The following is a 25,433-nucleotide window of genomic DNA, read 5'->3' on the forward strand; positions in this document are numbered from 1 at the left end:
AGGGTTTTTGTATGTTTATCGTTTTTTTTCTAGTATAGGTGTTTTTATGTCTATGGTTGCCTAGATTGGTTCTCAATCAGAGGCAGCTGTTTATCGTTGTCTCTGATTTGGGGACCATATTTAGGTAGCCATATTCATTGGGTATTTTGTGGGTTATTGTCTATGTGTAGTTGCATGTCAGCACTCGTTGTTTATAGCGTCATGTTTGTTTTGTTAGTTTGTATAGTTTGTTAAGTGTTCTTTGTTCATTAAAAGAAGAATGTAATCTAATCACGCTGCGCTTTGGTCTCCTCTATACGACGAGCGTGACAGAATAACCCACCAACAAAGGACCAAGCAGCGTGCCAAAGAGGAGTGGACATCTTGGACCCGGGAGAAAGAGGAGTGGAGGACATCCTGGACCTGGGAGGGGGTAATGACAGAGGACAAGACCCTGCCATGGAAGCAGGTGGAGAAAGCACAGGAGGAACGGCGACGATATGAGGGTACACGGCTAGCACGGAAGCCCGAGAGGCAGCCCCAATATTTTTGGAGGGGGAGGGCACACGAGGAGATTGGCTGAGTCAGGTACGAAACCTGAGCCAACTCTTCATGCTTACCGTGGGGAGTGTGTAACTTGTCAGGCACCGTGTTATGCAGAGATGCGCACGGTTATTCTAGCCCGGTGCACTCTATTGGTCATCCAGCCAGGACGTATTGAGCCAGCTCTATGTTCTGGATCTCCAATGCGTCTCCACGGTCCAGTGTATCATGTGCCTCTTCCCGGCACTCGCCCTGAGGTGCGTGTCACCAGCCCAGTACCACCAGTGCCAACACCACGCACCAGGCTTCCTATGCGCCTCCAGATTCCAATACATCCTGTTCCTTCTCCCCGCACTCGCCCTAAGGTGCGTGTCCCCAGCCCGGTACCACCAGTTCCGGCACCACGCACCAGGCCTTCAGTGCGCCTCCAGGGTCCAGTACGCCCTGTTCCTCCTCCCTGCACTCGCCCTGAGATGTGTCCCCCCAGCCCGGTACCACCAGTGCTGGCACCACGCACCAGGCCTATAGTGCGCCTCGGCAGTCCAGTACGCCCTGTTCCTGCTCCTCGCACTCGCCCTGAGGTGTGTGTCCCCAGCCCGGTACCACCAGTGCCGGCACCACGCACCAGGCCTACAGTGCGCCTCAGCAGTCCAGACAGTACCCAGTCCAGAGCGTCCGGCGACAGTACCCAGTCCAGAGCTTCCGGCGACAGTTCACAGACCGGAACCTCCAACGACGGGCCACAGTCCGGAACCTCAAACGACGGGCCACAGTTCGGAACCTCCAACGACGGGCCACAGTCCGGAACCTCCAACGACGGGCCACAATCCGGAACCTCAAACGACGGGCCACAGTCCGGAACCTCAAACGACGGGCCACAGTTCGGAACCTCCAACGACGGGCCACAGTCCGGGGTCTCCAGCGACGGTCCCCAGTCCGGGGTCTCCAGCGACGGTCCCTAGTCCAGGGTCTCCAGCGACGGTCCCCAGCCCAGGGTCTCCAGCGACGATCCCCAGCCCGGGGCCTCCGGTGAGGATCCATGCAGCGACGGTCCCCAGCCCGGGGTCTCCAGCGAAGGTCCCCAGTCCGGGGTCTCCAGCGACGGTCCCCAGCCCGGGGTCTCCAGCGACGGTCCCCAGCCATATTCTCCAGCGACGGTCCCCAGCCCGGGGTCTCCAGCGACGGTCCCCAGTCCAGGGTCTCCAGCGACGGTCCCCAGCCCGGGGTCTCCAGCAACGGTCCCCACCCCGGGGTCTCCAGCGAAGGTCCCGAGTCCAGGGTCTCCAGCGACGGTCCCCAGCCCGGGGTCTCCAGCGACGGTCCCCAGCCCGGGGTCTCCAGCGATGATCTGCAGTAACGAGCCTCTGGCGAGGATCTATGGGTCAGTGCTACAAGGGTGGAGGGCTCAATGTAAAGAAGGGGGACGGCGTCCAGAGCCAGAGCCGCCACCAAAGTTAGATGCCCACCCAGACCCTCCCATATATGTTTAGGTTTGCGGCCGGGAGTCTGTACCTTTGGGGGGGGGGGGGGGGGGTACTGTCACGCCCTGACCTTAGTTATCTTAGTTTTCTTTAATATTTTGGTTAGGTCAGGGTGTGACGAGGGTGGTATATGTGTTTTTGTCCTGTTAAGGGTTTTTGTATTCTAATGGGTTTTTGTCTGGTTTGGGTGTTTTTATGTCTATGGTTGTCTAGATTGAGAACCAATCAGAGGCAGCTGTTTATCGTTGTCTCTGATTGGGGACCATATTTAGGTAGCCATATTCATTGTGTATTTTGTGGGTTATTGTCTGTGTAGTCGCATGTCAGCACTCGTTATTGTTAGCTTCATGTTCGTTTTGTTAGTTTCTTTAAGTGTTCTTCGTTAAATAAAAGAAGAATGTATTCAAATCCCGCTGCGCCTTGGTCTCCTGCTTACGACGAACGTGACAGATAAGCACTTTGTTGAGTTTTTTGTGGGACTGGAAAATAATGCCCGGAACATAATTAACCGGTTATTAACCGGTTCCCATGCTCTTAAAATAAGGGTTTTGTTCCAGAACCGTATAAATCACTTATTCTGTTCCTTGAAAAATGTTGTTCTTTTCTGATTTTTTTTGTTCTGTTTCCTGAACTGGTTCCAATCCCTGCTATCAACCCCTACACAAATGTTCATTAATTATAATCCACATAATAATTCACATTTCCTGTTGCTGCAGGATTTCTTTTCTCAAAATACGATTCAAAATCTGCAGAAATGTGTACTGTTACTGTGATTCCATGGTGTATAGATATTAATTGTGCTGGAATGGAAATGAATGGAAAAAGCATGCTCTGTAACCTAGGTAACACAGCTAGGCTTTTTTCACTGAAGCAAAAGTCTCAAGCAAAGTCAAAGACAGGCCTGGATAGACCAATAAAGAGCGACACTGATCATTCCCTCCCTTTTTGGTGGGAAAGATAACATTAAAATGCAGTGAAAACAAACACAGTACACGCCTCCCAAAGGTTAGGACATCACTGTGATCACAAGCCAGCAATGAAACCCGTGCCCATAAAGATCGCAGCTGTTAACACCAATCTATTTGACTATATAAATATTATATTTTCCACCGAGAAATGTTAACTGTTGACCTCCGCGGGTCAACCGTTGACTGGACAACAGAAATCATCACTTGGCTCATTATTTATTTACCTTGTGTGGTCACTTTTGAGACAATTAATCTTGGCCATTAAAGATTTATAAGCAGGATGACCAGAGCATTCAGACAGTAAATGGGGGCTGTCATCAAGGTATTAGGGGAGTGATCTTAGCAACCCAATTACCATGTCATGGCAACCCCCCTCAAAAATTAATAGGTCCCCAATGCTAGGTCGTCTCAAAGCATGAACCTGAATAGCTCCCTTGAATATTTACATTATTCAGCATTACAGAACAGAAAGGAAGGCCTTTATCATGGCAGTGCATGGAAAGTAGCTGACACTTCCCAGTTACACCTCTTCTCCTCCTCCCATCGCTAAATGATGAGCAATGCCTTCCCATTGGCTCCCAGGACATACAGCTTCACATCTGAGCACACACACTGTATGTAAATGCTCGTATCATCTCAGCACATCTCAGCCGCTGTCTGAAAGAGGAACAGGGTTCCTTCCTCCCCCTTTCCCTCCTTCTCTCCGTTCCCTCTCTTCTTCAATCTTTCTGTGCCCGTGTTTTTGTCCTTTATGGGTGAGCGTTTGGGTGGTCCGTCTGACCGCCCTGACCCTGGCGCTTGGGATGACGTAAATTCGCTATTGTTTAGCGTCTCCCTCCTCAGTGACAAGCTTTCTTTCTTGCTCCAGCTGATGTAGGTTCGTGAGAGGGGAGGTGGTGTAAGGGGGAGGGTGGGGCTTGACTAGCCACAGCTGTGTGCTGGCGGGCTGGGCGTAACAGTAGCAGTCTCGTCTGCTGCAGTACTGTATGCAAGGCTGCTGCACTGTGGTTGGGAGTGGGGATGTTCTCTACTCCTGTGCTATATTCCACTCCAGGGGCACAACTTTTTTTTTCATCCGACATTTTAAATTGGAGATATAATCAATTATTTACTTCTGGGCTGCATGCACATTAGAAAAATATCAAATAGAACGTTGTCCTGGCTTGACATAGATTCAGATGAAATACTTTTGAAACGCTGAGCCATTGACTGCCCTGCTGCATCATATTATAGTGTGTGACTGTGTTTATTTTGACAACGAAGCACCGGACTGCAGTCAAATCGTTTTGAACTTAGAACAAGACCGACGGGAGTAGGCAAGAAGGATTCGGCCGAGGTTGGCTAAAGAAATGTCTAGTTGGTCAGAAAAGTTTGGTAAGTTACCAAGTGAGTGTCTTTGATAACTGCTAGTTGGTTAGCTAGCTAGCTGAGTTTTACACTTAGCGAGTTAGCTAGATATTTTTATTATTTTTTATTTCCACTTTATTTATTAACCAGATAAGCGAGTTCTCATTTACAACTGCGACCTGGCCAAGATAAAGCAAAGCAGTGCGACACAAACAACAACACAGAGTTACACATGGAATTAACAAGCGTATAGTCAATAACACAACAGAAAAGAGGAAAGTCTATATACAGTGTGTGCAAATGGAGTGAGGAGGTAGGGCAATAGATAGGCCATAGTAGCGAAGTAATTACAATTTAGCAGATTAACACTGGAGTGATAAATGAGCAGATGATGATGTGCAAGTAGAGATACTGATGTGCAAAAGAGCAGAAAAGTAAATAAAAACAATATGGGGATGAGGTAGGTAGATTGGGTGGGGTTTTTACAGATGGAATATATACAGCTACAGCGATCGATTAGCTGCTCAGATAGTTGATGTTTTAAGCAAATGAGGGAAATATAAGTCTGCAGCTTCAACGATTTTTGCAATTCGTTCCAGTCACTGGCAGCAGTGAACTGAAAGGAAAGGCGGCCAAAGTAGGTGTTGGCTTTGGGGATGACCAGTGAGATATACCTGCTGGAGCGCGTGCTACAGGTGGGTGTTGTTATCGTGACCAGTGAGCTGAGATAAGGCAGAGCTTTACCTAGCATAGACTTATAGATGACCTGGAGCCAGTGGGTCTGGCAACGAATATGTAGTGAGGACCAGCCGACTAGAGCATACAGGTCACTGTGATGGGAGGTATAAGGGGCTTTGGTAACAAAACGGATTGCACTGTGATAGACTGCATCCAGTTTGCTGAGTAGAGTATTGGAAGCTATTTTGTAGATGACATCGCCGAAGTCGAGGATCGGTAGGATAGTCAGTTTTAATAGGGTAAGTTTGGCAGGTTAGTTAACACAGTGTCCAAAGAAGGGCCAGATGTATACAGAATGGTGTCGTCTGCGTAGAGGTGGGATCATGGGATCATGGAATCACCCGCAGCAAGAGCGACATCATTGATATATACAGAGAAAAGAGACGACCCGAGAATTGAACCCTGTGGTACCCCCATAGAGACTGCCAGAGGTCCAGACAACAGGCCCGCCGATTTGACACACTGAACTCTGTCTGCAAAGTATTTGGTGAAAGGCTATTGAGTCTGCCGACAAGAATATAGTGATTGACAGAGTCAAAAGCCTTGACCAGGTCGATGAAGATGGCTGCACAGTACTGTCTTTTATCGATGGGAGTTATGATATCGTTTAGGGCCTTGAGCGTGGCTGAGGTACACCCGTGACCAGCTTGGAAACCGGATTTCACAGCGAAGAAGGTACGGTGGGATTCGAAATGGTCAGTGATCTGTTTATGAACTTGGGTTTCGAAGACTTTAGAGAGGCAGGGCAGGATGGATAGGGGTCTATAACAGTTTGGGTCTAGAGTGTCACCCCCTTTGAAGAGGGGGATGACCGCGGTTGCTTTCAAATCTTTAGGGATCTCGGACGATACGAAAGAGAAGTTGAACAGACTGGTAATAGGGGTTGCAACAATGGCTGTGGATAGTTTTAGAAAGAGAGGGTCCAGATTGTCTAGCCCAACTGATTTGTACGGGTCTAGGTTTTGCAGCTCTTTCAGAACATCTACAATCTGGATTTGGGTGATGGATATAACAAAGTATTGAGATAAACTTTTGTTATTGACCAAATACTTATTTTCCACCATAATTTGCAAAAAAAATCATAAAAAATCCTACAATGTGATTTTCTGGATTTTTTTCCCTCATTTTGTCTGTCATAGTTTAAGTGTAACTATGATGAAAATTACAGGCCTCTCTCGTCTATTTAAGTGGGAGAACTTGCACAATTGGTGGCTGACTAAATACTTTTTTGCCCCACTGTATATCCCAGACAATATTGAAGAATGGGACAAAGTGGATATAAGGTTGTGCTTGAGTCCATTGCAGTTGGTATGAATTTGAGTGGTGATATAGTATACATGCTGACAGAATGTCTGTGAGCCTGAGAGAGATTGTTGCTGTACTCTCAGGTAAAGCTTGAAGAAGTTTGTCACTATCCAAACCCATATCACAGCATTCAGTGACCCTATAAGGAGATGACAAATGCATTATGTACCTTTCATCACCAAAGCCATGTTCACCGCACATGTTCCTGAGCAATTCAACCCTTTTGTTAGTGTCATTTATATGGAAATTCACACAAATATTCAATTTCATAAGCATTGACTGTAATACCTCTAGGGTCCTGTGGTGAAAGACTGCTGTGCAAGGTATTGGGCAACAGTTTTCTTCCGGGCCCGTATTCACAAAGCGTCTTCAGAGTAGGAATAGTGATCTAGGACCAGCTACCCCTTGTCAATGTAATATTTCATTGTGATATAAAAGGCAAAACTGATCCCAAAATCAGTACTCCTACTCTGAGATGCTTTGTGAATATGGACCCTGGTCTGTCTGCACGCTGCTTTCTAGAGATCTAACTCCCTCTTCATCTGAAATGCAACAACACCAAAAACATGAAGAAGAATGAACCTAGTCAGTCAGTAACTTAGTAACTAATGAAACACGAATGTAAATGTGCACAAACCTATTCAGTGAAATTATTTGAAAAAATAACAGCCTATTTGCAGTGAAATCAAGAGGGGCATTTAATCCGTACCATGGACAGCCACATCACATTTAGCTTACGTTGTTTGGACTAAATCGTTTTTGCTACCTTCTAGTCGTCACTGTATTAGTCTAAGTGTTAAGATGTTGAAATGGTGCTGGAATAGTGGAGGCAGCTCCTGTTTTCTTTGCGACATGTGGTAACTAACTCTCCGTGGTTCTAAATCAATAGTTGTTGAGTAGTCTGAAAATAAAACATTACCTTGTTTGACAATGCTGTAGGTCAGGTAACTGTTTGTTACATATGTTTTGTGGATTTCACCGGACAGATGTTGCTCTCCAGTTTTGTATTGAAACAAATGTGTTTGGTTGAATGTATTCTCCCGCTGTGTCTTCTTAGTGGCTCGGCCTTAGGCCTATATATCACTGTGGCAATGCATAGGAACTAACAGATGATAGAGAAAATAACGCAGTTATCACAACACGTAGGTTGTAATAAGGATTTTTTTCTGGATTGGCTTCCCCGGTGATATTCAAATCAAATCAAAGTTTGTTTGTCCCGCGCTCCGAATACAACAGGTGTAGACCAGACAGTGAAATACTTACTGACAGGCTCTAACCAACAGAGTTCAATTTTGAAGATAAAATACAGGTATTAGGTGAACAATACAGAAGTAAAGAAATAAAAACAACAGTAAAAAGACTGATTCTGGCTGTGCGCTCTGGAATTCAGTCTGGGGTGATGGGACAATGACCCCAAATGGGACAATGACCCTAAACACATAGCCAAGACAAAGCAGGAGTGGCTTAAGGACAAATCTCTGAATGTCCTTGATTGCCCAGCCAGAGTCCGGACTTGAACCCAATCCAATATCTCTGGAGAGACCTGAAAATAGCCGTGCAGTGATGCTCCCAAACCAACCTGACAGAGCTTGAGAGGATCTGCAGAGAATAATGGGAAAAACTCACCAAATACCAGTGTGTCAAGCTTGTAGCGTCATACCCAAGAAGACTTGAGGCTGTAATCGCTGCAAAAGATGCTTCAACAAGGTACAGAGTAAAGAGTCGGAATACTTATGTAAATGTAATATTTCAGTTTTTTATTTATAATACAAGGCTTTTTAGAATAAAAATAATTTAGAATAAGGCTTTTTAATGTAACAAAAAAGTAAAGGAGTGTCACGCCCTGGCCTTAGTATTCTGTGTTTTCTTTATTATTGTGGTTAGGCCAGGGTGTGACATGGGTGATTATGTGTTTGTCTTGTCTAGGGGTTTTGTAGATTGATGGGGTTGTGTTCAGTTTAGTGTTCTAGGTAAGTCCATGGTTGCCTAGAGTGGTTCTCAATCAGAGGCAGGTGTTTATCATTTACATTTACATTTACATTTAAGTCATTTAGCAGACGCTCTTATCCAGAGCGACTTACAAATTGGTGCATTCACCTTATGACATCCAGTGGAACAGTAGTGCATCTAAATCTTTTAAGGGGGTGAGAGGGATTACTTTATCCTACTTTTCCTTAAAGAGGTGGGGTTTCAGGTGTCTCCGGAAGGTGGTGATTGACTCCGCTGTCCTGGCGTCGTGAGGGAGTTTGTTCCACCATTGGGGGCCAGAGCAGCGAACAGTTTTGACTGGGCTGAGCGGGAACTGTACTTCCTCAGTGGTAGGGAGGCGAGCAGGCCAGAGGTGGATGAACGCAGTGCCCTTGTTTGGGTGTAGGGCCTGATCAGAGCCTGGAGGTACTGAGGTGCCGTTCCCCTCACAGCTCCGTAGGCAAGCACCATGGTCTTGTAGCGGATGCGAGCTTCAACTGGAAGCCAGTGGAGGGAGCGGAGGAGCGGGGTGACGTGAGAGAACTTGGGAAGGTTGAACACCAGACGGGCTGCGGCGTTCTGGATGAGTTGTAGGGGTTTAATGGCACAGGCAGGGAGCCCAGCCAACAGCGAGTTGCAGTAATCCAGACGGGAGATGACAAGTGCCTGGATTAGGACCTGCGCCGCTTCCTGTGTGAGGCAGGGTCGTACTCTGCGGATGTTGTAGAGCATGAACCTACAGGAACGGGCCACCGCCTTGATGTTAGTTGAGAACGACAGGGTGTTGTCCAGGATCACGCCAAGGTTCTTAGCGCTCTGGGAGGAGGACACAATGGAGTTGTAAACCGTGATGGCGAGATCATGGAACGGGCAGTCCTTCCCCGGGAGGAAGAGCAGCTCCGTCTTGCCGAGGTTTAGCTTGAGGTGGTGATCCGTCATCCACACTGATATGTCTGCCAGACATGCAGAGATGCGATTCGCCACCTGGTCATCAGAAGGGGAAAGGAGAAGATTAATTGTGTGTCGTCTGCATAGCAATGATAGGAGAGACCATGTGAGGTTATGACAGAGCCAAGTGACTTGGTGTATAGCGAGAATAGGAGAGGGCCTAGAACAGAGCCCTGGGGGACACCAGTGGTGAGAGCACGTGGTGTGGAGACGGATTCTCGCCACGCCACCTGGTAGGAGCGACCTGTCAGGTAGGACGCAATCCAAGCGTGGGCCGCGCCGGAGATGCCCAACTCGGAGAGGGTGGAGAGGAGGATCTGATGGTTCACAGTATCGAAGGCAGCCGATAGGTCTAGAAGGATGAGAGCAGAGGAGAGAGAGTTAGCTTTAGCAGTGCGGAGCGCCTCCGTGATACAGAGAAGAGCAGTCTCAGTTGAATGACTAGTCTTGAAACCTGACTGATTTGGATCAAGAAGGTCATTCTGAGAGAGATAGCGGGAGAGCTGGCCAAGGACGGCACGTTCAAGAGTTTTGGAGAGAAAAGAAAGAAGGGATACTGGTCTGTAGTTGTTGACATCGGAGGGATCGAGTGTGTAGGTTTTTTCAGAAGGGGTGCAACTCTCGTTCTCTTGAAGACGGAAGGGACGTAGCCAGCGGTCAGGGATGAGTTGATGAGCGAGGTGAGGTAAGGGAGAAGGTCTCCGGAAATGGTCTGGAGAAGAGAGGAGGGGATAGGGTCAAGCGGGCAGGTTGTTGGGCGGCCGGCCGTCACAAGACGCGAGATTTCATCTGGAGAGAGAGGGAGAAAGAGGTCAGAGCACAGGGTAGGGCAGTGTGAGCAGAACCAGCGGTGTCGTTTGACTTAGCAAACGAGGATCGGATGTCGTCGACCTTCTTTTCAAAATGGTTGACGAAGTCATCTGCAGAGAGGGAGGAGGGGGGGGGAGGGGGAGGAGGATTCAGGAGGGAGGAGAAGGTTGCAAAGAGCTTCCTAGGGTTAGAGGCAGATGCTTGGAATTTAGAGTGGTAGAAAGTGGCTTTAGCAGCAGAGAGAGAAGAGGAAATGTAGAGAGGAGGGAGTGAAAGGATGTCAGGTCCGCAGGGAGGCGAGTTTTCCTCCATTTCCGCTCGGCTGCCCGTTGTCTCTGATTGGGAACCATATTTAGGCAGCCATATTCTTTGGGTATTTTGTGGGTGATTGTTCCTGTCTCTGTGTTTTGCACCAGTTAGGACTGTTTTGGTTTTTCCACGTTTTCTTATTTTGTATAGTTTCAAGTTTTCATCTTTCATTAAAGATGTTTATAAATAACCACGCTGCATTTTGGTCCTCCTCTCCTTCACAGGAAGAAAACCGTTACAAGGGGTCTGAAAACTTTCCCAATCTACTGTAGCTTCTAATACGGCACTCTTTTCTGGATTGGCTTCCCTGGAGATTTTTATCAACTTTAATAACAATCAGATGAATAGCTTAGCAAGTACAGCTATTTGTTTTTCCATCGCATCTTAAGCTGCCCGATACAGCTTGCCAGTTGCTAGTAAAATAGGGTGAATAAGTCAGGAGGCAGCTATCAATGCCAGTGCATGCCTTTTACCAACAAAAACAATGTACACGTACAAAATAGATAATTACCATAAAGCAGATCATTTTAGTTTTATTGTAGGACTTCAGGCCAAGGTGTAATAGCTACAGTACTTGCTCGTAGATCGGGTGTCTTCACCAGATGTTGTATCCAGTCAGCTCCAGAGTCTTCCCCTGAACCAACGTCACATGCAAAATCACAGGCTGTCATGAACTTGAGGGGGTGTCGCTTACTAAGGAAGAGCTTCACAAAGGAAGAGCTTCACAGATTAGTTTTTTGTATTGCCATCTAAAAGGGGTGTTGCATATTCTATTTATATTGGAAAATTGAACTTGCAACATGGGCTTTAATACAGTGGCTTGTACAGCCTCAGAAACACGGACCAAGAACTGATTTCCACTAGAGAGGACAAAAATGAATTGCTGGGTCACAGCAGGCTAGGCTAGTATAGGCTATTAGTATAGGCTAACGTTCACTTTGTAAGCCATTAAAATTGTATCAAGCTAGGCTCTCACTCACATACAATGGAATGAAAAAGTTGCAGTTCATGGGTTAATGCTGCAACATTACCCTGAACTCATGTGCTTGACTATCTTCTTACCTTTATAATGTCAGAGCCAACACAGCTGGAAGATCTTAAGGGAAACTTGGCATAGCTACGCACAATGGTGCTCAATTACAGTTGCGAATTCTGTTTGCTGTTTTGCAAAAATAACAGAGAGAATGAGATTTGATTATTTTCCTCGCATTTAATTCAACCAATCTTTTACAGTAAATACTGTATACCGCTGGGAAACACGATATGTCAGGCTAAGGCCGTGGTTGTATTCCCAAATTAAAAGGACATTTTCCAATATGCCCCTCTCAGCTACACAATACATCTGTCTGTCCTCGCCTCCCTTTTCCAGGTGCCTTGTTCTGCATGTATGACCTCACAAACAACAAACAGACAACGGTTACAATTGAGATCTTAGAATGTAGAACAGCAGAGGTCAAGGAGAGACTCCTTGTTCTTTCATATGATGAGGGAGTGAAAGTAGAACCACAGAAGAGAGCTACTGTAACTACCAGAAGCTCTGGAGTGGAGGTTGAAGTGCATTCTTGGTAGGAGCCCTTCTCTGTCAACATATAACTGCTCTGCAAGTGCCTGCCTGCCTCTCTCCCCTCTTGCCTCACTAACCCCTGAATCTCTCTCCCTCTCTCTCCCTTCCTCTCTCTCCCAGCCTCCCTCTCTCTCTCTTCCTCTCTCTCCCAGCCTGCCTCTCTCTCCCTGCCTACCTCTCTCCCTGCCTCTCTTTCACTGCCTCTTTCTCCTTGCCTGCCTCTCTCTCCCAGCCTGCCTCTCTCTCCCTGCCTGCCTCTCTCTCCCTGCCTACGTCTCTCCCTGCCTCTCTTTCAATGCCTCTCTCTCCTTGCCTGCCTCTCTCTCCCTGCCTCTCTCCCTTCCTCTCTCTCCCAACCTGCCTCTCTCTCCCTGCCTGCCTCTCTCTCCCTGCATACGTCTCTCCCTGCCTCTCTTTCACTGCCTCTCTCTCCTTGCCTGCCTCTCTCTCCCTGCCTCTCTCCCTTCCTCTCTCACCCTGCATGCCTCTTCCTCCCTGCCTGCCTCTCTCTCCCTGCCTCTCTCCCTTCCTCTCTCTCCCTACCTGTCTTTCCCTGCCTGCCTCTCTCCCTGTCTGCCTGGCGGTCCTTGCATGCCTCTCCCTGCCTGCATCTCTCTCTCTCTCCCTGCTTCTCTCTCCCTGCCTGCCTCTCTCTCTCTCTCTCCCTGCCCCTCTCTCCCTGCCTGCCTGCCTCTCTCCCTCCTTATCTCTCTCTCCATACCTCTCTCTCCCTGTCTGCCTCTCTGTCCCTGCCTATCTCTCCCTGCCTGCCTCTTTCACTCCCTGCCTACCTCTCCTTTCCTCCCTCTTCCTGCCTCTCTCTCTGCCTCTCTCTCCCTGCCTGCCTGCCTCTTTCTCCATGCTTCTCTCTCCCTGCCTCTCTCTTCCTGCCTGTCCCTGCCTGCCTCTCTCTCCCTGCCTGCCTCTCTCTCCCTGCCTGCCTTTCTCTCCCTGCCTCCCTCTCTCTCCCTACAGATTTCCCCATGCCTGCTTCTCACCCTGACTTACTCTCTCTCCCTGACTCTCCCTCCCCGCCTTCCTGCCTCTCCCTGCCTCTCTCTCCCTGCCTCTCATTCCCTGCCTCCCTCTCTCCCTGCCGATTTCCCCATGCCTGCCTCTCTCCCTGACTTACTCTCTCTCCCTGACTCTCCCTCCCCGCCTTCCTGCCTCTCCCTGCCTCTCTCTCCCTGCCTCTCATTCCCTCCCTGCCTCTCTCTCCTTGCCTCTCATTCTCTGCCTGCCTCTCTCTCCCTGCCTGCCGCTCCCTCTCTGCTTCTCTCTCCCTGCCTCTCATTCCCTGCCTCCCTCTCTCCCTGCCTCTCATTCCCTGCCTGCCTTTCTCTCCCTGCCTCTCTTTCCCTCCCTGCCTGCCTCTCACCCTGCCTCTTTCCCCCTGTCTCTCTCTCCCTGCCTGCCTCTCTGTCCCTGCCTCTCTCTCCCTGTCTCTCTCTCCCTGTCTGCCTCAGTGTCCCTGCCTCTCTCTCTCTCCCTCCCGATCTCTCCCTCCCTATCTCTCCCTACCTCTCTCTCCCTGCCTGCCTCTCTGTCCCTGCCTCTCTCTCCCTACCTCTCTCTCCCTGCCTGCTTCTCTCCCTGCCTGCCATAGAGAGGTTAGCGCACTCAAGTGTCCCAGCTCTGTTTATACAATAACCAAACGGAGAAGTGCAGAGGCATCTTCAAAGCAACCTAACTCTCTGTAATCACTCTGTGTTTGGCTTTGATCTCGGGGAGGGAAGAGAGAAAATAATAACATGTTTCTGGGTGCCCTTTTACAATGAATGAAAGGCGAGATTACATTTGAATGGTAATAAGAGGTTGTCTGGTTAAAAGGTGATGGGGAGGTGTTGAATGCTACTTGGGGGAAATAAAACAAGACCCACAGAGAGAGAGAGACATGGTGTTCTCCAGCAAGGAGGCTCTCAAGGATCAACATTCTTCGTTCTACTTCAGTGCACAAAAAGAGGGTCTGAGCATAACATTTGCTCACTGCGTGGTCAACATTATCATCTGGCCTCGATGCATCCTAGGAGTAAGCTACATTTTGACTGACTCGCTCTGCATTTCAACGTGCTTCTCCACTTATTTGCAACTTCAGTCAGCCTAGAAAATGTTTTTGAAATTACTTTCATTGTAGACCCTTTTATGAGCCTCATGGAGCGCTCTATGAACTCTGTAATAAAAGGAGTCTGAGGCGAGATATATAGATATGATGCTATGAGAGAGACAGAGACAGTTTTCTTCTGCTTTCATCTATTATCAGAGTGAAAGGGATTGTGTGACTCTGAGAACAGACGTCTGGAATGCTGAAAAGGATGTCCTGACTTGACACAACGTGACTGAACTCAAACGTGTATCTACAATGGATTTCTGGAGTGTATTTTAGTGGAAACAGAAACTGTCTAGGCAGTGACAGTGCGCTAGACTGTGGTGGAAAATAAACATTATGAATACGCACAAAAGTAGTGATTTACTGTAAGTTTGATATTAAGTGGAAGTATTTATCATGAGAATACTTCCGTATGCTGTATATGAAAACCAATCATGTGGGATGTGATTGAGTGTACGGCCAGACAACCAGCAAGGGTTGACTGAGTGGGATCTCTGCGATGTGTGGAAATGTAATCAATTGCTCAATCTATGACAGTCTCTTCCATCTAAGTGCATGGGAGGACAGATAGTTTGTCATCCCTCACCTTTCAAAAGTGATCTATTTCCTAATTCAAACATGTATTGCCACATTGCATGCGCACACAACATACTGTAGGCTCTGGTGTTATATATTGAGGGTGTCCAGACGTGATGATGGTAAAACATGCACTACGCATCCCTCATCTCTCCCAGACAACCCCCTCTGTTTGACTGATGATGTTGGTGTTATGAGAGGCCTCCGTCTCTAAGTGCTGTGGTGGGTAGACTCTGGCTGTGACAACACAACTCCACCTCTAGCTTTGCCCACAACAGGTTTGGAATCAGCCAGAAATCCCCTTGTGACATGGGGAATGGAAGTTTGATGTGTGCACCAAGGAGTGACAATTAAATGCAAGCTTCACAGGGAAATAGTTGATTACATTTCCACACATCGTAGAGATCCCACTCAGTCAACCCTTGCTGGTTGTCTGGCCGTACACTCAATCACATTCCAGATGATTGATATTGAGTAACAAGGTTGATGTGCTATACTCGACCCGCTCATTTTCCACCACAAAACACCAGAAAATGGACAAAAAAAAGAGTAGAACAGGATCACCTGCTTTTACACTACGATTTGACTATTAGATGTTCAATGTCTCTTTAAAAAATATATATCTTTCACCATATTAAAATGAGAGTTCAGTTCATGGAACAGGGTTGATCTTAAAATGAGTGACATATGTAAATGAATCACTAATCACATGAAATAAATAGTGATCTTTAGAAATTACTTTGACAAAACAACAAAATCACAGGGGCTTTACAATAGCTCAGATTAAATAGCAAAATGTGCCTACCCTGGTCTTGGCACGTGGGCTCTAGCCAACAGCTTGCAGATACAGTGTGGGTAGGCTGTGTGGGTAGGCTGTGTGGGTAGGCTGTGTGGGTAGGCTGTGTGGGTAGGCTATGTGGGTAGGCTGTGTGGGTAGGCTGTGTGGGTAGGCTGTGTGGGTAGGCTGTGTGGGTAGGCTGTGTGAGTAGGCTGTGTGGGTAGGCTATGTGGGTAGGCTGTGTGGGTAGGCTGTGTGGGTAGGCTGTGTGGGTAGGCTCGTCATATGATGAGGCTATTATGGATAAGAATATTTTTATTTGTCAAACGGCAGTCAACCATCGATGTCACCATAATAAGAACCTTGATATTTATTGGAAAACAGCGTCAAAATCACTGTGCACTTTTACCACCCTGTGAAATTCATCGTAATTTATTTAATCTGTAGTCTAATAAACTACATGGTTTCCCAAGTCGTAGTGGGAACACCACATGCTATATCATCGCTTGACTCCAAGTTTACATCGACACAAAAACATCCCACCATGTCGAACAAACACATTATATGTCAGCATTTATAAAATTGTACCGAAGATTCCTGTTTCCAATACAGCTGTTGTGATTAATTCTAATATGGTATGACTTTACTAGCATAAACACTACGGAAATGTGGTGAAGGATGGTGAAACTTGTATCATGTCTGGGTTAAAGTGGGATCAAATCTTCCTAGAGGTGACACACGGTTGACGGAGGGAAATGTCAAAATGCAATTCTTTATTCATATTAAAAATCAGATTTATTGAATTCTCCATGTGGTCTATAGTTGTGCTGTCCTGCAGTCAGTGACCAAAAATAGGAATAACATTCCACCCATGAGGCCAAAGATGGTTTGGCCTAATGGGTGGAATGTTAATTCATATTTTTCATAATTTAAAGATATATTTTTTTAAACTATTAAAATCTGGTGGTTCTATGTCAAACAGTTTTCTTATATTTCAGTCTCCTGTGATGTATATAAAACGTTATATTGGGATGCAAACTCAAACGTAATACATTTCAACTCTATATCTGACATGGTACAGGTGTCTTATTTTTTTAAGCCCGTAACCATTTGTATGTGGTGTATACTTTAGTTTCAAAGTGGATTTTTTTAAGACTATCAAGAATCACTCTGTGTGACCCTAATTTAGCCCATAGCAGTAAAAGGTTAAAGGGCGCTTAATTTAATATAACAGGCTTTTTGGTGCTCAATTTCTCCTATACTTGAAATATCAAAGGGATGCAAAAGGAAACCACTTCATGGAATGACCCTGTTGTAGTTAAAACTGTAACTTAGGGTTTTTTCCCCTTGATGATATGTCTGAAGCTGACAGCAGAGTCATTGACTTGTCCTGTGGCTCCATGCAGAGGAGATGCTATATAAGGTAGCTAGTCAAATAACTGAGGGAGCGTTTGCGGTGCTCCACTGCTTCATGCTCTAAAGATGGAGAGATGGAGGATTGAAGGAGGAGGGGTGCGGAGGGGTGCGGAGGGGTGAGGAGGGGTGCGGAGGGGTGCGGAGGGGTGAGGAGGGGTGCGGAGGGGTGCGGAGTGGTGAGGAGGGGTGAGGAGGGGTGCGGAGGGGTGCGGAGCAGAGGGGAGATGAGGCAGCAACGCAGCAGGTAGTCTCAGCAGGTCTACCGCCTCCACCGTTCCCAGCCCTAACCTGAGGAGACATGACTCATGGTTTGCTCCATCTCAGACCTTACAAATGACTGACTGAGCACTGGAACGTTGCACACATCCCAAAAAGCAGCCATAATGGCCGCCACAGCCCATAACAGCCCCAGGTTCCTGATTGATTGAAGCGGCAGGTGTTTTCTTTTGAAATTCTAATATTGTTTTTGGTTTTTGGTTGGTGTTTTAGTTATGTCTGATAGATCAGGTGGATTATGGTTCCTGTGTCAGTTAAAGCACAATACGTCAAGCACAACTATGTTAATCTGAGGCGAGGCTTCGGTGTGATGTCTGGTCTGTGAATGTTCTGGATTAACAAAAAATATTCCCAAAACCTATTAATCCCTAACAAACCAGACCTGATTCTATACTAACTGACAGTTTTGTTCTCAATCAGGACGATAAGCTTGAAGTCCCACTTCCTCCAAAAATCCATTCCGATGAGTGAGACGAAGGGGGTAAGTCATTGCGTGAAATATCTGGTAAAACTTTTTAACAGCTTTAGTTCAAAGGAGAGATGCTATTAAGCCAGTGTTGAGGCATCTCGGAGCGCATTCTCCTTTTGGTATGGTTTCCACTTTGACATTTCAAATCAATAAGGAATGGAGAGATGGGTTTTTACGGTAGTGTTGAGCTCTGGTGTAAACACACTTCAATCAGACCCACAGAAGTCTGACACGGGAGACATGGGAGATCAATTCGTAATGAGAAGAACTCTACCTGTGAACTTTTAAAGGCTGACCTGAACTCAACTTCAAATCCCCTAAATCAGTGTAATACACTTATTACCATTCCAGTACAATGTCTATTGAAAACTAAATGAAAACCTTTTATCCTTTCTTAGCTATGGGTGACAAGCACTATACGGTATACATAGTGTTTAACTGAAAGTAGACGTTATTGGTGGGTGCCTCATTCAGTTGAACATTTGGCACCCTCACATGACCAACTTGTCATTCATCAGGATTAAGAGAGAGTGAATATAGGCCATAATGGACCCTCTTACCCCCTGCTTCCCAACTCCCCCACTGCCCCCCCCCCCCTCCTTCTCTCCAGTGGCCTTGAATGGCCTCCATACTAGAAAGGTTTAGTCCATTTCAAAAGATGCTATTGTATCATCAGGCACAGCCAGACCTGTTAATTAAGGCAAACAGACTCTCTCTCTCTCTCTCTCTCTCTCTCTCTCTCTCTCTCTCTCTCTCTCTCTCTCTCTCTCTCTCTCTCTCGCTCTCTGCTGAATGCACAGTCTCTCTGGGCCCCACGGCTGCTTCCTGTAGAGGTTAAGTGCTTAAACATGTTTCCAACCGTACAAGACCTTATGGAACTAGAGCCTCATAAGTTTCTATGGCCTGTCACTGTTTCCTAAGCTCTTGATCTGAACTGGGTCTGTTACCAGAACCGTTAGACATGGAGGAGAGGGTGGGCAGGAGAGCCCGAGGAGTACAATGACCTGATAACGGTCGTAACAGCTTGTTTGAAAAGACACTTCAGAATATTGAGGGAAAATATGGAGGCATATATAGAATAATGTATTCATGGAGAAAAACTCCAACACAGTGAATTCAATCGTCCAGGCATCATTTGAATATAATTCCCTATGAATAAGTTGATTCACATTCAGCAAAGGTGATTTTTCATACTCTTAACTCTTAACTCGAACCATTTCCCCACCAGCCAAGTAAATATACCTCCTATAACAGCATGTTCACCTTAAAATGCCTCACCAAGATTCCATGTGAGCTCACCGACACAGACTACATATTCTGTCTAAGATACGATGCTATGAGCCAGTTTTAAATTATACGCATCAGCAGTTCAGAATAATTTTCTGTTTCAATAACCACTGGTCCCGCACAAAAGGTCACTGAGATACTAACAACAACTCCTGAAATTGCCAAATAGAGCAATAGAGCAATACATCTCAGCATGAAAAAGTATCTAGGAAGTTGTGGAAGATTTCCTTAATGATTCGTAAAAAGTATTAGCATGTTTAGTGTACAGGAAAGGGGGGGGGGTTACACAAAATGACCATATATTTTCCTTTATAATTGCTCTTTATAATGTTGTTTCTGTCTGTTTTGACTGTCGTTTTGAGTCATGACATTGTCCTGTGTATACAGTACTCTGATATGTAGCCTAGGAACAGGACATCGAAACTCCAAAGACAACTGATGGAGGTGAAGGAGGAGGAAGATGCAACGAGTTGGCACACGGCGCTCCAGCTGTTGCTATGAATTATGGGAGGTACATCTTATCTGCTATCCCAGAGATTGTGATTAATCAGTGCCAGCCTCATTCAAAGCAACCTTCGTGTTCCACTGAAATTGATGTCCTTGCATGCGCTTATACTGGGATGATGGGTTTCTTAAATTATCTTTCCGCACACACCCAAAGGATTTAGGCCATTCTTAGTAAGTGAGTTGTAGAGTATGTGTGTGTTTATGTGTGCGTGTGATTGCATGCATGCCTGCAATCCATCCCCTTGCATTAGACCAGATAAATAGAACACAAGTGGCGTACATCTGGTCAACGGAGCGTGAAAGATAATTTACACTCATTGTCGACCCTCTCTGACAACTGCCCTGTTCTTCCTGACTATGTCCCTTCTGTCTGCTTCTGAGAACAGCATGCGACTCAAGACCAACCACATTACAGTGATTGTTTTTATAGGATCATCTTGGCAAGACAATTTTGCAGTGCAACACATTGCACGCCCTTCAACAAGTAAAACAAATGAGACGTGTGTATTTTCTCTGACTCTTAACCTATGTTTTTCTATTAAGAAATCCATTCGTAGCCGACGTCACTGTTGGCTTGTTTATCAGTGTTGGAAAGCAAAACAAGTCCATACTCTATGGGTCATTGGTCTATCTATGGCATAGAAACAGAGAACGAGTACATGTAAGCTGACGATTTAGCTCCAGGCCACAGATAGAATCTCTAGCCAAAGGGCAAAAGCAATTATTAATCATTGTATACCTCACCCTGTGACTTGCTGTATCTTTCCCAGACTAACACTTACCAGGCATCCAGCACTGACTACAACATATGACTTGCTTAGTCATAGGAAAGGGACAGAGGAGAGGTGATATGAGGTGTCCCCTATAAACACTCACCTTACAGTTGACAGCCTGCACCTAGAGCAACAGACAGTCAGTCTGACCATGTGTATGGGAAATGGGCACAACACCATAACACATTAGGCTTCCCCTGGCTATAATCTCACGTGTGTGGAGGGTGAGGCTTTTGTGTGTGTGTGTGTGTGTGTGTGTGTGTGTGTGTGCGTGCGTGCGTGCGTGCGTGCGTGCGTGCGTGCGTGCGTGTGCGTGTGCGTGTCCATGTGAGATGCGTTCTACCCTAGCGGCACACAGCTCACAGCTCAACCCTCCCTGGATTATTTTGTTTTATTAGCTACTTTTTTTTTCATTTGCTGAAAAGGTTACTACTGCGTTTGTAATACCCCCTAAACGTCATCCCCTCAGCCCAGGTTGAGGTATGGTGCAAATCTCCCCCCGCCTCATGCTTGACGCCAGGCTAGGAAATTTCAATGGCATTATCCCTCCCTATCCCCCTTACACAGGTGCCGAAATATAAGCCGAGAAATAAATAACTACGCCAGGCTAATTATTTGGCACAGGGCCCCGCAGATTAATATACAAAATAAAAGCCCATCAGCCATGTGGTGACTGAAAGGGAGGTAGTGGTGGGCAATTGAGCAGAGTTATTGGAAGTAACGGGGCTATGAATATTCTGTCTGGGAGGAAGGAGATTAACCCGACACCCTGACATCACCGCCCCGAGAGACAGTTCTGAGGAGGCTCCATCTTGGGCCTCATCTCCACGAATGGAGAGAAAAATAATGATATTGTGAGTGGAAATATCTGACTGGCTGACTGGCTGACTGGCTGTATTGTATGTACATTAAGAGAAGGCCGTTGCTCATCTCCATATTATAATTGTCAGGGTGCACAATCCATTTTTGGAGGAGGTCTTCTGAATTGACATACTTTTGGGAGATATATGGTATCAGCATTTACTTTTATTTTATTCATTTTAATTACATTACTTGTTTCTTTCATCTAACCTTCACAGACAAAAAACATACACACAGAGAGAGTAAGAGAGAGAGAGAGAGAAAGAGAGAGAGAGAGAGATGAGGGGAGAACAACATTTCATATGAACCTCTCTTCGTAAAATGGGTGAATCTAACCCATATACTCTTAATCTAGTCATAAGTAAAGCCTGTGCTGACCTAGTCCCCATGTTGCAGAGTGAAGCTCAGGCTCTCTGAACCATTTTCCACCTGATGAGGGCAGGCTGGGATAATTTTCCCAGAGAGAGAGAGACAGACACAGAGACAGAGACACAGAGAGAGAGAGAGAGAGAGAGAGAGAGACAGACAGAGACAGAGAGAGGGAGTCAGATAGAGATAGAGACAGAGAGAGACAGAGACAGAGATAGAGAGAGCGAGAGTAGGCTAGTGATTTCCCTATGGGAGAGGAGCAAGCTACCATCCACATTCAAGAGAAGGATATAGACATAACCAGGATACTTTGTCAGTTGATAAAGACTATTCCCGTTTATGTTTGAGTGTTCAAATGTCAGATTTCAAAAAGACTTTACGGCAAAAGCACATCATGCGATTATCTGAGGACAGCGCACAGCACACAAAAGTATTAAATAGATTTTCCAACCAGGCAGATGCGCCACGAAATTCAGAAATAGCGATACAATAAATCACTTACCTTTGAAGATCTTCTTCTGTTGGCACTCCAAAAGGTCCCAGCTACATCACAAATGGTAGTTTTGTTCGATAAAGTTCTTCTTTAAATCCCATAAAACTCAGTTTAGCTGGCGCGCTTCATTCAATAGTCCACCGTTTTCCCTCATTCTAAATGCATACAAAATTAATCCCAAATATTACCAATAAACTTCTCCAAACAAGTCAAACAATGTTTAGAATCTAACCTCAGGTACCCTAATACGTAAATTAACAATAAAAATTAAGACGGAGAATAGTTATTACGAGTAACAAACATTACAGCCAAAATGGGAGCCACTTAGAAAAACAAAAAATTATTGCTAATTTTTCCAAAAACAAGCCTGAAACTCTTTCTAAAGACTGTTGAGATCTAGTGGAAGCCCGAGGAACTGCAGCCTGGGAGGTTTTCCCTTCATATTAAAAATGACAGCCATCGGAATCAGTGGTGGGCTGAATTTCTTTTTTTTCTGGATGGTTTGCCCTCAGGGTTTTCCCTGCCATATCAGTCCTGTTACACTCAAAGACATTATTTTAACAGTTTTAGAAATTTAGAGTGTTTAAATCCAAATCTACGAATTATACGCATATCCTAGCTTCTGGGCCTGAGTAACAGGCAGTTTACTTTGGGCACGTTTGTCATCCAGACGTCAAAATACTGCCCCCTAGCTCAAAGAGGGTTTAATAAACTATAGTTTTGGCAGGTCGGTTAGGACATCTACTTTGTGCATGACACAAGTAATTTTTCCAACAATTGTTTACAGGCAGATTATTTCACTTATTATTCACTGTATCACAATTCCAGTGGGTCAGAAGTTAACATACACTAAGTTGACTGTGCCTTTAAACAGCTTGGAAAATTCCCGAAAATTATGTCATGGCTTTAGAAGCTTTAGTTGTACCTGTGGATGTATTTCAAGGCCTACTTTCAAACTCAGTGCCTCTTTGCTTAAAATCAAAAGAAATCAACCAAGACCTCAGAAAAACAATTGTAGGCCTCCACAAGTCTGGTTCATCCTTGGGAGCAATTTCCAAATGCCTGAAGGTACCATGTTCATCTGTACAAACAATAGTACGCAAGTATAAAACACCATGGGACCACGCAGCCGTCATACCGCTCAGGAAGAAGATGCGTTCTATCTCCCTAGAGATGAGCGTACTTTGGTGCGAAAAGCGCAAATCAAACCCAGAACAACAGCGAAGGACCTTACATTTACATTTACATTTAAGTCATTTAGCAGACGCTCTTATCCAGAGCGACTTACAAATTGGTGCATTCACCTTATGACATCCAGTGGAGCAGCCACTTTACAATAGTGCATCTAAATATTTTAAGGGGGGGGGGATGAGAAGGATTACTTTATCCTATCCTAGGTATTCCTTAAAGGGGTGGGGTTTCAGGTGTCTCCGGAAGGTGGTGATTGACTCCGCTGTCCTGGCGTCGTGAGGGAGTTTGTTCCACCATTGGGGGGCCAGAGAAGCGAACAGTTTTGACTGGGCTGAGCGGGAACTGTACTTCCTCAGTGGTAGGGAGGCGAGCAGGCCAGAGGTGGATGAACGCAGTGCCCTTGTTTGGGTGTAGGGCCTGATCAGAGCCTGGAGGTACTGAGGTGCCGTTCCCCTCACAGCTCCGTAGGCAAGCACCATGGTCTTGTAGCGGATGCGAGCTTCAACTGGAAGCCAGTGGAGAGAGCGGAGGAGCGGGGTGACGTGAGAGAACTTGGGAAGGTTGAACACCAGACGGGCTGCGGCGTTCTGGATGAGTTGTAGGGGTTTAATGGCACAGGCAGGGAGCACAGTCAACAGCGAGTTGCAGTAATCCAGACGGGAGATGACAAGTGCCTGGATTAGGACCTGCGCCGCTTCCTGTGTGAGGCAGGGTCGTACTCTGCGGATGTTGTAGAGCATGAACCTACAGGAACGGGCCACCGCCTTGATGTTAGTTGAGAACGACAGGGTGTTGTCCAGGATCACGCCAAGGTTCTTAGCGCTCTGGGAGGAGGACACAGTGGAGTTGTCAACCGTGATGGCGAGATCATGGAACGGGCAGTCCTTCCCCGGGAGGAAGAGCAGCTCCGTCTTGCCGAGGTTCAGCTTGAGGTGGTGATCCGTCATCCACACTGATATGTCTGCCAGACATGCAGAGATGCGATTCGCCACCTGGTCATCAGAAGGGGGAAAGGAGAAGATTAATTGTGTGTCGTCTGCATAGCAATGATAGGAGAGACCATGTGAGGTTATGACAGAGCCAAGTGACTTGGTGTATAGCGAGACTAGGAGAGGGCCTAGAACAGAGCCCTGGTGGACACCAGTGGTGAGAGCACGTGGTGAGGAGACGGATTCTCGCCATGCCACCTGGTAGGAGCGACCTGTCAGGTAGGACGCAATCCAAGCGTGGGCCGCGCCGGAGATGCCCAACTCGGAGAGGGTGGAGTGGAGGATCTGATGGTTCACAGTATCGAAGGCAGCCGATAGGTCTAGAAGGATGAGAGCAGAGGAGAGAGAGTTAGCTTTAGCAGTGCGGAGCGCCTCCGTGATACAGAGAAGAGCAGTCTCAGTTGAATGACTAGTCTTGAAACCTGACTGATTTGGATCAAGAAGGTCATTCTGAGAGAGATAGCGGGAGAGCTGGCCAAGGACGGCACGTTCAAGAGTTTTGGAGAGAAAAGAAAGAAGGGATACTGGTCTGTAGTTGTTGACATCGGAGGGATCGAGTGTAGGTTTTTTCAGAAGGGGTGCAACTCTCGTTCTCTTGAAGACGGAAGGGACGTAGCCAGCGGTCAGGGATGAGTTGATGAGCGAGGTGAGGTAAGGGAGAAGGTCTCCGGAAATGGTCTGGAGAAGAGAGGAGGGGATAGGGTCAAGCGGGCAGGTTGTTGGGCGGCCGGCCGTCACAAGACGCGAGATTTCATCTGGAGAGAGAGGGGAGAAAGAGGTCAGAGCACAGGGTAGGGCAGTGTGAGCAGAACCAGCGGTGTCGTTTGACTTAGCAAACGAGGATCGGATGTCGTCGACCTTCTTTTCAAAATGGTTGACGAAGTCATCTGCAGAGAGGGGAGGAGGGGGAGGATTCAGGAGGGAGGAGAAGGTGGCAAAGAGCTTCCTAGGGTTAGAGGCAGATGCTTGGAATTTAGAGTGGTAGAAAGTGGCTTTAGCAGCAGCGACAGAAGAGGAAAATGTAGAGAGGAGGGAGTGAAAGGATGCCAGGTCCGCAGGGGAGGCGAGTTTTCCTCCATTTCCGCTCGGCTGCCCGGAGCCCTGTTCTGTGAGCTCGCAATGAGTCGTCGAGCCACGGAGCGGGAGGGGAGGACCAAGCCGGCCTGGAGGATAGGGGACATAGAGAGTCAAAGGATGCAGAAAGGGAGGAGAGGAGGGTTGAGGAGGCAGAATCAGGAGATAGGTTGGAGAAGGTTTGAGCAGAGGGAAGAGATGATAGGATGGAAGAGGAGAGAGTAGCGGGGAGAGAGAGCGAAGGTTGGGACGGCGCGATACCATCCGAGTAGGGGCAGTGTGGGAAGTGTTCGATGAGAGCGAGAGG

This window comes from Oncorhynchus nerka, linkage group LG18 (assembly GCF_034236695.1).
Source record: "Oncorhynchus nerka isolate Pitt River linkage group LG18, Oner_Uvic_2.0, whole genome shotgun sequence".
NCBI lineage: Eukaryota > Metazoa > Chordata > Actinopteri > Salmoniformes > Salmonidae > Oncorhynchus > Oncorhynchus nerka.